At 33.7% G+C, this 15,480-nt stretch overlaps 1 long non-coding RNA gene across 1 annotated transcript; it reads right to left on the reverse strand.

The window, feature by feature from the left end:
* Window positions 1–412: 412 nt before the first annotated feature.
* Window positions 413–12,688, reverse strand: LOC128312002 (uncharacterized). The gene is made up of 3 exons (XR_008290769.1): window positions 11,505–12,688; window positions 7,397–7,481; window positions 413–1,058 (listed from the first exon to the last, which is right to left on the reverse strand). It is a non-coding gene; the product is annotated as an uncharacterized LOC128312002 (long non-coding RNA).
* Between the last annotated feature and the right edge of the window lie 2,792 nt (window positions 12,689–15,480).

Genomic DNA, 15,480 nt, shown 5'->3' on the forward strand with positions numbered 1-15,480 from the left:
TCCTCTTCTTCTTCCTTCTTCTTCTTTTTCTTTTTTTGCTAATTCTAAGATTTGATTTTATATTTTTGTGGTTGCTATGAAAGTTGTCACTCAAATCTCCTAGAGAATCTAGCAGGTTAGTAACCCACTGCCACACCTTTGTATCCACTATCAGTTTCCCTCAAGCTCTTCCATATCCATTACTGGGCCAGCAGGCTGGAGTTACTAGTGCTGTACCATTCCTGTCTAAGGCTGGAATTTTCCAGCAGGCAACCTTTGCTCAGAGACACCGATGGCTGGTTAAAACTTTTTCAGACTTCACTAGAGCATGAGACTTCCTACCCAATCCTTTTTTCACTCTTTCTTTTCACAAGTATCTAACCTGCATTGGGTTCTTTGGGTTCTTCCTGCCTACTCCTATCCCCAACTTCTTTGTCCTTCCTAGGACTTTTCCTCAGTAAATTTCTTATACTTTTTTTATGTTTATTTATTTTTGACAGAGAGACAGTATGAGTAGGTGAAGGGACAGAGAGAGAGACAGGAAGACAGAATCTGAAGCGGCCTCTAGGCTCTGAGCTGTTAGCACAGAGCCCAACATGGGGTCGGAACTCATGAACTGCGAGATTATGACCTGAGCCGAAGTTGGAAGCTCAACCAACTGAGCCACCCAGGTGCCCCTAAATTTCTTACACTTCTAATTCTGCTTCATGGCGGCACCCAAGCTGGCATGGTATTTAATCATTTGATCCATCCATGTTGTGATATATTAATTAAGGTATTCTCAACTATATTAATATTTATTTATTTATTTGGCAGTTTTATTTAATTGTGTCTACTATGTACCAAGCTCTGTGTTAAGCAACATATACACAAAAATAAGAGAAAAAGCTTACTTCTCCCAAGTACTTACAGGTTTAAAGGAAGACTCAAGCAGATAAATACATAATAATAATACAAAATTGAAGATACTCCAAAAGAGGTGTAAACTGAATTTGAAAATTCAGTGGAGCGAAATATCAATTCTTCCTGTTTCTGGAAGGCAGCATAAATCTCAGAAATGTTCTATTAAAGTTGAATTCCTTAGGTGGAACATGGAGAGATGAGTTTTCACATTGCATTAGTTAGGGCAATGCTAACTATGTGTAATAGTGTAATAGCTCAAGACAAATAGACATTTATTTTTCAATTATGTAATTATTTCATTCTTGTGGTCCTGGTTGTTGGGGGCTTTCACTCAGGAATTCACCTCTGGAGTTAAGGATATAATCTCATAATTCAGGGCATTTAGTAACAAAGGAATAGAAGTAGAAAATGGAAATTGGGTTGGCAACAAATAATGTCCAATGCTCTAATCATTCATGTACAGTTAGATAAATATGCTATTCCTTTTTGGATAATTTCAAGATTTGATTTTATATATTTGTGGTGGTGATCAAACTTAATTAAGTCAGAGAAAGACAAATTCACATAATTTCACTTACATGTGGAATCTAAAAAAACCCAAAAGATCAAAAACAGAAACAGACTCATAAATACAGGGAACAAACTGGTGGTTGTCAGAGGAGAAGCGCATGGGGGGATGAATGAAATAGGTGAAGAGGATTAAGAAGTATTAACTTCTAGTTATAAATAAGTCACATAGATGAAAAGTACAGCATGGGGTATCTATAATAGACTTATTTCAGACCTAAAGACACATGCCGATTGAAAGTGAAAGGATGGAGAAGCATTTCTCATTCAAATGGAAGTGAAAAGAAATCCAGGGTAGAAACATTTATATCAGAGAAAATAGACTTTAAAACAAAGACTGTTCACAAAAGACAAAGAAGAATACTATATAATCATACAGGGAATAATCTAACAAGAAGATATAACAATTATAAGTACTTATGCACCCAACATGATGGCACCCAAATGCATAAAGCAGTTAGTAACAACCAAAAAGGAAGTAATTAATAGTAATACAATAATAGTAAGGGACTTTAACATCCACTACGTGGAAAGATCATCCAAACAGAAAATCAATAAGGAAACAGTGGCTTTGAATGATACCCTGGACCAGATGACTCTAACAAATATATTCAGAATATTCCATCCTAAAAAGGCAGAATACACATTCTTTTCAAGTCCATGTGGAATATGCTCCTGAAGAGATCACATATTAGACAAAAAAATAAGTTTCAACAAATTCAAAAAGAACAGTCATACCACACATATTTTCCAATGACAAAGTTATGAAACTAGAAATCAACCACAAGAAAAATCTGGAAAGAGCACAAATATATGGGGGTACCTGGGTGGCTCAGTCAGTTAGGCATCCGACTTCGGCTCAGGTCATGACCTTATGGTCCATGGGTTCGAGCCCTGCGTCGGTTCTGTGCTGATGGCTCGGAGTCTGGAGACTGCTTCAGATTCTGTGTCTCCTTCTCTCTCTGCCCCTCCACCACTTGTACTGTCTCTCTCATAAGTAAATAAACTTCAAAAAAATTTTTTTAAAAAAGCACAAATGCATAAAGGTTATACAACATGCTACTAAACAATGAACAGGTCAAAAAGGAAATCAAAGAGGAAATAAAAAATACATGGAGACAAATGAAAATGAAAACACAATGGTCCAAAACCTTTGGGATTCAGCAAAAGCTATTCTGAGAGGGAAGTTTCCAGCAATACAAATCTACCTCAAGAAGTAAGAAAAATCTCAAACAACTAACCTTACACCTAAAGGAGCTAGAAAACATGAACAAACAAAACTTAAAAACAGTAGAATAAAGGAAATAATGAAGATTAAAGCAGAAATAAATAGAATAGAAACAAGAACAAAAAAATAGAACAGATCAATGAAACAAGAAGCTGGTTCCTCGAAAAGATCAAAAAATTGATAAACCTCTAGCCAGACTAAAAAAAAAGAAAAAGGAAAGGAAAAAAGAGAGATAGAGAGAGGACTCAAATAAACAAAATCAGAAATGAAAGAGGAGAAATAACAACCTACACAACAGAAATATAGATTATGGGAGAATATTATGAAAAATTATATGCAAACATATTGGACAATCTGGAAGAAATGGATAAATTCCTGGAAACAAAGAAACCTAGTGAAAGTGAATCAAGAAGAAATAGAAAATTTGAACAAACTGATTACTGGTAATGAAATTGAATCAGTAATCCAAAAACTCCCAACAAACAAAAGTCCAGGACCAGATGGTTTCATAGGTCAGTTCTATCAAACATTTAAAGAAGAGATAATACCTATTCTTTTCAAACTATTCCAAAAATGGAAAGGGAAGGAAATTTTCCAAATTCATTCTATGAAGCTAGCGTTACTATGATCCCAAAACCAGATAATAAGGACACCACAAAAAAAGGGAACTGTAGGCCACTATCTCTGATAAACACAAATGCAAAAGTGCTCAACAAAACAGTAAACTGAATCCACAAATACATTAAAAAAATCATTCACCACAATCAAGTGGGATTTATTTCTGGGATGCAAAAGTGGTTCAATATTTGCACATCAATCAACATGATGCATCACATTAACAAAACAAAGAATAAAAATCATGTGATCATTTGAATAAATGCAGAAAAAGCATTTGACAAGGTACATCCATTCAAGATAAAAACCCTCAACAAAGTAGGTTTAGAGGTAAGACACTTCAACATGAAAAAGGTCATCTCTGAAAAATCCACAGTTAATATCATGCTCAATTTGGAAACACTGAGAGCTTTTTCCCTAAAGTCAGGAAGAAGACAAGCATGTGCACTCTCACCACTTTTATTCCATATGCTACTAGAAGTCCTAGCCACAGCAATGAGAAAAGATAAAGGAATAAAAGGCATCTATCCAAATTGGTAAGGAAGAAGTAAAATTTTCACAATTTGCTGATGACATGATACTATATATAGAAAACTCTAAAGCTACCACCAAAAATTACTAGAATTGATAAATGAATTGAGTAAGGTGGCAGGATACAAAATCAATATACAGAAATCCATTGCATTTCTATACATTAATAATAAAGTTACAGAAAGAGAAATTAAGAAAACAACATTATTTATAATTGTATCCCAAATAATAAAATACCTAGGAATAAATTACCTAGCATAATTCTTTTTAATGTGCCACTTAGATATCTGTCAGGAGAGATCTTAACTTTTCCAATCTTTTATTTTTAATAAGAAAAATCAGAAAGACCCTGTATGTGATGGTTTATGGTGAGACCTAGAAACAGCATGTCTCGTTTGTTCACATTCTGTTGTCTGAAATCCAGCGACATGGTCTATACAATTATGCAGGAAGGTGGAAATTAGCATCTATGCGCCAAAGATTTTTAACTCTCAGTAGTTCTTACCACACAGGTAAGAACAATATATGCAATAATAGAGTTGTTGAAGTTCTTGGGATGTTTGAAGAAATAAATTGAATAAAATTGGAATGTAGGGTGATGAGGAAAATGAAAGATATAGTGAGTGTAGAGAAGCTAGTAGTTCTTCCAATGCTATTTATTCAATAAATTTTTAAATTTATGCACCTTTAATGCTTATTTTGTTCTATTGAAATTTTATATATAGTGCAATCTATTTTTGGAATCTTATCTTCTCTCTTGATGACTATTGCTATTTTTGTGACATTATTACACTGTTCTAGTTATTCTAGGAGCACTATATCACAAAAAGAGCTTGTTTGATTAGGGCTACCCAAATAGTTATTTTTTAATTATAAGCAACAAATTTGTAAATTTAAACTAACATTTACTCAAGTCTATAGTTAATCTGGCCTTCATTTATTTAGGGTTACTTCAAGTACAAAATCAGCATTATGTGTTTCTAAAATAGCAGAATAGTAGAAGTTCTCTGGCAAAATACAGCTTCCATTCTTCCTAGAATACATCTTTACATAGATCCTGTCTAATATATTCAAATTACTTCATTAATGGATGGGATTTAGAATAATATTTTGATATTTCTTTTGTTTAAAATTATTGAGATATAAATAGACTTACAGAAATACCCTTATTCCATCAGACTGGCAACAAAAATCTGACAATAAAAAGTGTTGGTAAAACTGTGAGGAATGGGAATTTTCATACCCTTCTGGTAAGAATGTAAATTGTTAAAAAAAATTAGAGTTCAATTTGGCAGTACTTAATGAAACTACAAATGCACATATATCAATCCAATAATCTAAGTACTCCCTAGAAAACATTTTTTCAAGCATAGACAGAAATTCCTTTTAGCAGAGTTCAGGATGCAGAAAAATATCAAATCAGCCAAAATGCCCTTCATCAGAGGGATGGATAAATAAGATGTGATATATTTATGAGATTCTACACTACAGATAAAATATTGAGCTAAAACCATATATTGAATATAATTTTTTATTTTTTGTTCTTTTTAATTTTTTAAGTGTTTATTTATATTTGAAAGAGAGACAGACAGAATGTGAGTAGGGGAGGGGGAGAGAGAGAGGGAGACATAGAAACCGAAGCAGGCTCCAGGCTCCAGACCATTAGCACAGAGCCTGACATGGGGCTTGAACCCATGAACCATGAAATCATGACCCAAGCTGAAGTTGGATGCTGAACCAACTGACCCACCCAGGTGCCGCTGAATATGGATAGATTTTTAAAAATGAAAACAGTGAGTGGGAAAAGAAAACAAAGTTATGGAGTGATCATTTCTACATCATGTATGTTACAAAAAAATTAAACAAAATACACATCTGGTAGAGTGAAGTGAGTGATAGTCCCAGGGATGGGAATAAATATAATTCAACTGTGTCTGTAATCCTTACACTTGTTAATTTAAAGTATAAATAAAATATGAAACATGTGAGAAACTGCCAGTCATAAGAAATGTGTATTTATTTTTTCTTTATAATTTTCTATTTTAAACATTTCTTAGAATATTTAAAAGTAAACAATAAAAGTACATGATTTTTTCCTAATTAGCATTAAATTGGTAAAATAATAAGTTATTAGGCAAAAATGTTACTAGTCCTCCTTACAGCCTTAGACTTAGAAGGGTTGGCTATAGGATGATAAATGCTATTGCTTAGTTTGAGGTCTGTTCAATATTCTGTATGATAGCATCTTGGACAGGCTGATTTAAAACTAATCTACTTGTGTGCAAAATTAACTCATAAATAGAGTGCCCCTCAGTTCCAGGAGGAAAGCAACATTTACCAAACAGGTTCTCCAGAATTTCAGCCAATGAATATTTCAGGAAAGAAATAAGATAAATACGCTAATTTAAATTACATACTTATACAGGAATTCTCATAGGGAAGGACTACTTATTTGTTCCTACAATAAATGATATGAAATTTAGTTCATAATATTTTAACATCCACTTTGGTTGCTCAGAGACCTATCTTACTTATTGATGACCTTCTATATTTACAATTATTGCTTCCAAAATAGATGGATGAGGTTGCTGTGTGCATTAAAAGGAGATGATATACATACAGATCCTCATCCAGAGACTGGCAAATAACAAAACAACTATCACTATTATTAAAGCAGAATATTATCAATGTAAGCTTTTAACTGAAGCTAAATTGTCTGTTATGCAATCCTTTCCCATATTTTCCCTTTTGTAAGAATAAATATAACAAAAATTTTTGTAATAAAAAATGAAGGCACAGAATCTCAATTAGAGTGTAAAAGAATAATCTACAGACAGACAAGAACATAGTTGTGTTAAAATTACTGACCATAATGATAATTTCACCTGTAATAGCTGTTTATACTACAATAGCTTGAAGTGTATTAACAAGCTAAGTTTAATCATCTATATACACATTGCTTATGTTTCTTATCCTTTCCCTACCATATCCCATGTTTGGGCCTTAATTGGAAATTTGAATATCTCAGTACCTCTAATGAGAAGCCAGGGCTTTGTGAAACTGAAACCATGGGCAAGTGTCAAAGCTTTCTACTTATTGATTATCATTTATCTGAGCATTCCAAAGGCCATGCAGGGGGGATGCTCTGAAGGCTTCACCTTAGGCCCCTCATTTAATCAGCAGCAAACTGCACCTGCAGGGCTCTGTGCCTCACCTAGGCAGCAAACACACTTGCAGTATCCTTGCCCACCAAAACATCGCAATAAGAAAGGGAAGAGAATAAACAGCTTTACTTCAGCAACGGATGTTAACTCCAGAAAATGCTGCCTTGTCAGGTGCCTGTCTTCTGAGCCTCCACAACAGAGAATTTGCCCCAGCTCATTGCTTCCAGCACTGATTTGTAATTGTCTGATTTCTTGTTTCTCATATCAGCTACAGATCTCAAGGCAAAATGGTGCCAGATTCATTTCTGTATCCCCTGTACCAAAGATAGGGACTAAAAAAAACCCCATTAGACAGTTGACATTTTTTGTTTCAGTGTTAAGTGAGTAAATGTTTAAAGATCTTACTTACTTTTTCCTCAATCTGAATGTTCCCCTTTATTTTCCATGGTCTAAGTCCTTTGTACACTGATTCTTGAGTCAAGTCTGGACTGACACTGAGATAAAAAGGAGATAAATAAATTCATCTTTTGGCTGAGATTTGACACTATTTTGTCCCCAGAGTCAAAACCCTCTGTTTCCCATACTCACGGGTCTACAAGACTCTTTTTTTGGCTAATAAAGATCAGTGCCCTTGTCCATTGTAATTTGGTTTCAGCTAATCTTTCTTACTTTGACCACACTTACCCCCAAGAATTTACAGTGGTCAGAAAAAGAAAAAAAAGATTCAAGCAGTATGAGACCTTCACATAAAGTAGAAGACCGGTTAACAAAATACAAGTCATAGGATTACAAAAGGTTTCTAAGAGAGTGGGAAATAAGATAATGAAAAAAAGAAAAGAAAGAAAGCAGCATGACAGTGTAGGAAGCTCTCTGACAACAAAGTGTAATTTACTGAAAAGAAAGATATGTGACTAAAACATCTAAAAATACAGAATTAGAGGGTTTTCAGAAAATAGATATAACCATTAACATATATTGAAATACTGTACTATTTTACATATATTGATTTAGTAAATCCTTATACCGTAAGAGATACTATTATTATTACACATTTTTACAAATGAAAAACCCAAGACACGGAATAAAAAAATGAGTTACCCAATGATCACACAAACTGGGCACACATTTTGCCAGGATCCAGAAAAGCCAAGATATCAGGGTCCAGGGAATGTGATTTCAATCTCTCTTACCTTGCCTTGTGTAGGATTAATTCTGAAAAGTATACATTGTTAAAGGTAATGGTTTATGGTTTCTAGTCTGACCATACCCTTCCAGTGATACTACCTGCATTCCATTCTCTTCATTCAAATTTGTGTCAAAAAAACACAAATTTGAACAAACATGTACTCCCCTATTTCAATGGCTCCTCTAAGGATGCCCGTTAAACACTGTTACACGAGAATGCTACTACCTAAGCATCATCTGCCATTTTACCTTACTCAACTTCTGTTCCAATCACAACACATACTGATTTTGTTAGGCTCATTAACTATTTTGTTCTTTCCCAAAAGATATCTGCCCTACTTATAATGCCTTTCCTATCCTTCTCGCTCAGGCTAATCTTGATTTAGTAGTTAGGGAGTTTTCTTAAACTACTGACTCATACTCACTTTTATCTTACATTGTTTATATATCCAATGGACTGTATTCCTTGAAAGATTATGTTCATCTTTGCATACCCAGGGTTTAGAGTAGGTTTATATTATAGCTGTTAAATATTAAATGAAAGAATGAAAGACTGAGATTTAGATGTTTTTCCTAATGTAAATCTTCCAGAATATCATGAATTTCAGTTAAATAGTTAGGCAATCAAGTTTTGTACAATCAGGTATAGATAATTTCCTTCAAAATGACTCTAATTACTCTTCAATATGCCAATGATATTTTGAAAAATAGAGAGACTGTGCCATTTTTACCTTGTTTTTAGTACCACTTTACACAATGTTATAACCCAGTCATACATTGAATCAGGTAGCCAATTAGTGAAAGGAGCAACTAAATTAACTGGATTTAATTGACCAAAGATTCAAAAAAGTTTAGCTGCTATTAGATAATTGTTTGGGTGAATAATTCAGATGGTCAGCTCCTGGATCCCTGTATGCAGGCAATAAGAATGTTCTGATGATGAATAGGTGCCCATAAACATACTTTACTCTCTAAAATAGGTGATATGTAAAAATAAGATATTACTTAGAGTTGTCAATAGAAGAAGGTACAGAATGAGATATTTTATTGTTCCCATTCTCATGTTATGTCTTTTTTCCCTTCAGACAAACACTAAGGAAACCATAAAAATAAATCTATCCACAAAATGACTGGCTCACAGGATTCATTTTCATTGTAGCCACAGTTTTCCATCTCAATACACTATACAAGGTAAACAAAGCAGTAGGACACAGCAGTACCTGTGTAAATGCATTCTCCTATTTTCTCTACCTTGTGCTTCAATAAATCTGAGATATAATGAAAATTCTTTAAACAACTGAAAGAACTAACACAGAACTTACATGTTTCTTATGAAATGGCTTGATGTTCCTTCCAATTACAAAATAAAGCATAATTAAAAAATTGAGCTAATACAGAAATGTCTGAAATTGAAAGTAAGGCTCACAGGTGACCCAATATCTAGAACTATCCACTGTTCATAGCATAATGTATATACTTCCAAATTCCTAATATACACATGTAATAAACACATATATTTAAGAAAAAAATACACTCTAGACATATCCTCTGCAGTTTGTTTCTTCTTCATATATTGGTACTTCCAGTGTCAGTGGTAATGCATCTACCAGGTTCCTTTAACAGTTAAATGTCATTTCATTGTATAGATAAACTTATCTATGTAACCATTATTTCTGGATTTGAATAATGTTGCTCTATTTGGGTGTGTGTATGTGTGTATGAACCCATAAAAACAATTTCAAAGGATAAATCCCTACAACCAGGTTGCTTAATTTACATTTAAAAAAGTGATGGATTTTATCATATTGCCTTCATAGAATATTGCATGAATTTATACTCTTACCAACAGTCAATATCAATGCAATTTTGCGCATACCCCTTCCACTTCCAGAATTTTCTAGGCTATTTATAACTTTTTCATTCCAAATAAACTTAACATTGTTTCAACTTCAAAATAATTCTGTTCTTTTTTATATTTTTATTGTTATTAAATTCTCAAAAGTAAAATGCAAGGTAGAGTTAATATCCAGAAATCAGGCATATATCTTTTATTCAAGGTTTTATTAGTATGGCACAGTTACAATGTTCTTTATATAAGAATTACACATATCTTGGGGCACCTGAGTGGTCTGAGTCATTTAAGCATCTGACTCTTGGTTTGGCTCAGGTCAAGATCTCACAGTTCTGGTTCCTGAGTTCGAGCCCTACATCAGGCTCTGCACTGACAGTGAGGAACCTGCTTGGGATTCTCTTTCCCCTCTCTCTCTGCCCCTACCTGACTTGTGCTCTCCCTTTCTCTCAAAATAAATAAACAAAAAAAATTTTAATGAAATGGTTAATGGATAACTAAGAAAAAAGAACTACCCATATCTCATAATTTCACTATGTTGTGTTGATGTTTATTGTGTCCATTATGCTCCTATGAAGAAAATAATTTCTTCTATTGTACATTCATATATTGCACAACATAAGAATAATGCATTATATGATACACATTTCCATGATATTCTATTTTTCTATTATATGTACATCACTGTTTCTTTATAGAGAAATGGTTGGGTTGCTAACTGTATATTTATTTGCAACCAACAAGCTTAATGAACTCTTATGTTTTAAAAATATTTTCATATGTTTCTTAATGTTATTTCTAGGTATCTAAACCCCATATATAATCCATATATAACCCCATCTAAACCCATATATAACAATACGTTATAATAACATAGTATATAACACAGCATATAACCATATTATATATAATATATAACACTGGATTTTTGCTATACTTTGGTCTTCTTTAATGGCATGGACTAATATTCAGAACAGTACATGGTTTCTGTGAAGATTTTTAGTCTTCAGCATGATAGAGTAAACTGATTAGTCTTATGTAATAACTTGATTTGCTTAGCTGTGTCCAATATTACTATTTTAACCTATTGTTCCTTTCTAGTAGGCATTGGCCTCATATTTTTGTTTTTGCTTCAATAATTTGTGTAATGATATATATCATTATATGTATATGTATGTATATATGTATATACATATATATATCATTACACAAATTTCATATATGTGTGTGTGTGTGTGTGTGTGTGTGTGTGTGTAGTCCAATGCTTTCCCATTTCCTCTTATCTCCACTCCTCCACAATCTGGAATTGTAGCCTAGTTCTACTAGTGGTTATCTTCATAACATTAAATACATTTTTTTCTCAATATCTCAATTATAGGGGTGAAGAAATAATCAAACCAGTCAGGAATCAGGCAAGAAAAGAGAAGCTGCCATAAATGTTTGTAGTAGGGAAGAGTTTTAACATGGGACATCAGAGGCTTACACCGCACTGGAAGTGTGAATAGGGTGGACAGTGAGGGCAGCAGGTCATTTGGGCTGCTGGTGCCACCAAAGACTCTTAACACTCTTACTAAAGTCACTCTCTAGCATCCCTGCTGCCTGCAGAACAGAAGTAGTTTACTTGCAACTGTTTGGAATTTCAAGAATAGCAGGAAAACTGCCACCAAGTAGCTTAGCTTCCTGTAGCACCTGATTGGGTGACCACAAGAGCCTGCTGTGTGACTGCCTGTGGCTGCCTGTAACTGCCAATGAAATAAGGGCTTTTGCCTGCCTCTTCAGCAAGTTCTTCTCACTGACAGATGCTAAACTAGAAGTAAACATTAAAAACATTAAAAACGATACTGGGGCATTTGTTTGTAACCTCCTCCTTTGTGATAAAAAGAATAATATAGAAGAGAGAAGTCATGGATGGAGACACTAAGCAAAACCTAATATCACAAATCCCTTAAAGAACAAAGCAGATGCCTTTTCTCCCTGTCCACCTGAAACTCCTCTTCTTCCTGGAGGGTTATGGGAGGATTCATACATGCTTTCATCGACAAACTACTTTTACATTAGGTAATTTACATTTCAAAAATTCTGTTTATACTTCTACAACTAACTTCACTTTTTAAAGTTTTAAATTCCATCTTTAACTTCATTAATCCCATAATTACAGCCAGTATTTTATTATTTTCCTTCTCCTTTTTCAAGCTGTTTTTATTAAGGTTTGTTTTGTGTTGACTGAATTATATCTTCAGTCATATCTATTTAATGCATAAATTATTTTGTTAAAGATACTGGTAGTGTTTACCCTAGATTTCTGTTTGCTCTTCATGTCTGTAATATTTCATGTTACTATAGCTCAGTCTTTTTCCTTATATTGTGTGATTTGATCTTTTTATTTCTCTTGGGTGATTTTCCTCAAACTTTTAATTCAAATTGTTAATTCAGATGTTTAGGATATTTTTATAAACTGTTGCCTGTATTAGGACTTTTATGTATTTTTGTTCCCATTTTGTTCCTAATTCAATTTCTTCTTTTTAACATTTACTTCTGTTGTATTACCATGTCTTCTTTGATAACATTGCATTTAATTTTTTGTATTATTTTTAATTTTGTTAAATAATGCATACATAGGTAAAAAGCATGCAACTGAATGTACTGCTTAAAATTATTGTGCTTAGTATGAATATTATTATACTCCAGAAACTTCTTGCATGTCCTATTTTAATCATGATACTTTCTTACCTAAAGTTGAGAACAGCAAAACACTATCCTAATTTTATGGCAAATACTCCCATGCATTTCTTTTTTTTTTAATGTTTATTTTTGGGAGAGAGAGAGAGAGAGAGTAGGGGAGGAGCAGAGAGAGAGAGGGAGACAGAGAATCTGAAGCAGCCTCCAGGCTCCAAGCTCTCAGCATAGTCTGATGCAAGGCTCGAATTCATGAACCACAAGATCATGACCTGAGCCAAAGACAGATGACTGACCACCCAGCCACCCAGGCACCACTCCCTTGCATTCCTTACAGTTTTATGAAGCAGAAGAAAATCTACACACCATACAGTATACTAGTATCTCTTAAAAGTCCTGCTAATATAAATGGAATAATTGTGCATTTTTTTCTTTCAACAGTTGTTCTGTATAATTATCAGACTTTCATTTTCATTGCTGGGCAATATTCCCTTGTTTGAATACACCACGATTTATCCAATTCATTTTTGATGGGCACTTGTGTTGATTCCAGTTTTCAACTTTTATGGAAATTACAGACATAACTATTTTTAATGTATTCTTGTACAAAATGTGCCTTATTTTCTGTCGGGCCTTCCAACTCAAAGTGTGATCTGTGTAGAAGTATCAGCATCAACCGTGTGCTTGTTAGAAATGAACTAAGAATTACCCAGAATTCATGTTTGGATCTCACTTGAAATAAGAACCCCGAGTAACTAAGACATATATCAAATATGAGAAACACTGCTTTATGATACATTCATAGCAGTGTCACTGTATTAGTGTAATTTTATTGTTTTCCATGTTATTTTATTTTCAAAGATATGAATTTAATTTTATTTATTAACTTTTGAACCTTTACTTTGGATGGCCTCTATGTGATGGATGGCCACTTACTTAAAGCACATGAGTCTACAGATCAAAGCTAAAATATAGAGAAAGGATTATAAAAACATAATAAAATATTTGCTGAGGGATGATCAGGTAAATATAGCACATTTGTGGACTTATTTTAGAAATATAACTCTTCTAGATTTCACTTTTTCTCATTTCATTTTGTCTAGTTGAGAGGTAGGATAGCTAATGGAAATAGAAAATAAAATTGGCATTAGCTCAGTTACTCATGGTCAATAGGCGACAGCACTGTGCCAGCATTTCACTTAGTGGAGGCCTTAAATCAAGTATTTGTGTTATAGGAAAAGCCATTCTGAGTTCTAATGAACCACTGAAAAACCTTTTGGATCATATTTAAGGTAAAATAGGGTAAGGTAAAAACACTCTCTGCATTTTTAAAACTTAATTATAAGACATAGGTTTTTTGTTTGTTTTTTTACATTTAAAAATGTTTACTAGCAGAATAAAAGGTCCAAAGATCTGGTTTACTAAAGAGAAAAAACAATGTATTAGTGGAAATGTTTTATTCTTTAATCATCCTTTAGAAAGATATGCTGACTGTTATAAAACTATTCACTGTGGCTTCCTTAACTTAAAACATGAAATGGCATCTTAGCTGATAAAACTTAACCAGAAATAGCAGCTTGCTCATCAAAACTACCATTCTCTAACATTAGTAAATGAAATCTAGGGCAAGGACAATCATGTAAATGCTAAATTAGGTTGTGCCAATTATACAGAGACTGGAAGGGCTCTCCCATGAATATTTAAATTGTGAAACAGTTCAATTATCAGGAACTCTCAACCTTCTGTTTTCCAACTGCTACCTATCAAGTACCTTTGTTATATTTGTAGGAGGTAGTAGAATTCTGACTTTTGCCATTCCCACATAAGTACAGAAGGAACTAGCTGTTGGAGGAGATGTGTAACAAAGAAAGCTGAGTGAGGGAAATAGTTAAATAAATTAAACTTCAGAAATTTAAGGAGCACCTTGGTGGCTCAGTCGGTTAAGTGTCCGACTTCAGCTCAGGTCATGATCTCATGGTTTGTGGGTTCGAGCCCCATGTCGGACTCTGTGCTGACAGCTCAGAGCCTGGAGCCTGCTTCGGATTCTGTACCTCCTTTCTCTGAATCTCTCTCTCTCTTTCTCTCAAAAATAAAAATAAACATTAAAAAAAAATTTTTTTAAAGAAATTTTAAAATGTCCCACCTAAAAATGTAGTTAAAAACATTGTGGCTTCATGTATATTTGTGAGGTTAGAGAAAAAAAGTCCAAGTGGATTAGTTTCATAATTTGCATTTGTAAGGTTGCACAGGTAGAATTTTCTCTTTAATAGCATTTAGTGATGAAATCAACAGACACAGCCAATTTTTGTATTTTTGGCAAAAATAAGCCTGTAATCCTTGTGTCAACCGCACATCAACAACCCCAATATATCATCTTCAAATGCTGGGATAATAAAGGTAATAAGGTCTTTTCAGTAATTTTCCTTATGTCCATGTCTTAATTGAATCTTAACTTCTTAGTTTTCTTGAGTGTTATTTGACATGTAGGGCTTTTCTGTCTTGAGCACTGCTGCTTCTCCATGATGCTTCCAGTGTTTCTTCCTAGCATATCCACAGTGACGTCTGACCTGCACTTGTTTCCAGAATCTCACATTAATGGAGAAAGAGGCTTCACATCTCCCTAAAAGTAGGAGATAATTCCAGTAAAACAGACATCAAAAATGTTTGCCTCATTGGAATCTAAGACCTGAATTTTAATATTCTTGCTCTCGATTCTTACAGATAAAATTCTTGCGGAGTCTTAGATTTTTGTTTTGATTTAAAATAATTTTTATACAGTCTTG

This window comes from Acinonyx jubatus, chromosome D4 (genome assembly GCF_027475565.1).
Source record: "Acinonyx jubatus isolate Ajub_Pintada_27869175 chromosome D4, VMU_Ajub_asm_v1.0, whole genome shotgun sequence".
Classification (NCBI taxonomy): domain Eukaryota; kingdom Metazoa; phylum Chordata; class Mammalia; order Carnivora; family Felidae; genus Acinonyx; species Acinonyx jubatus.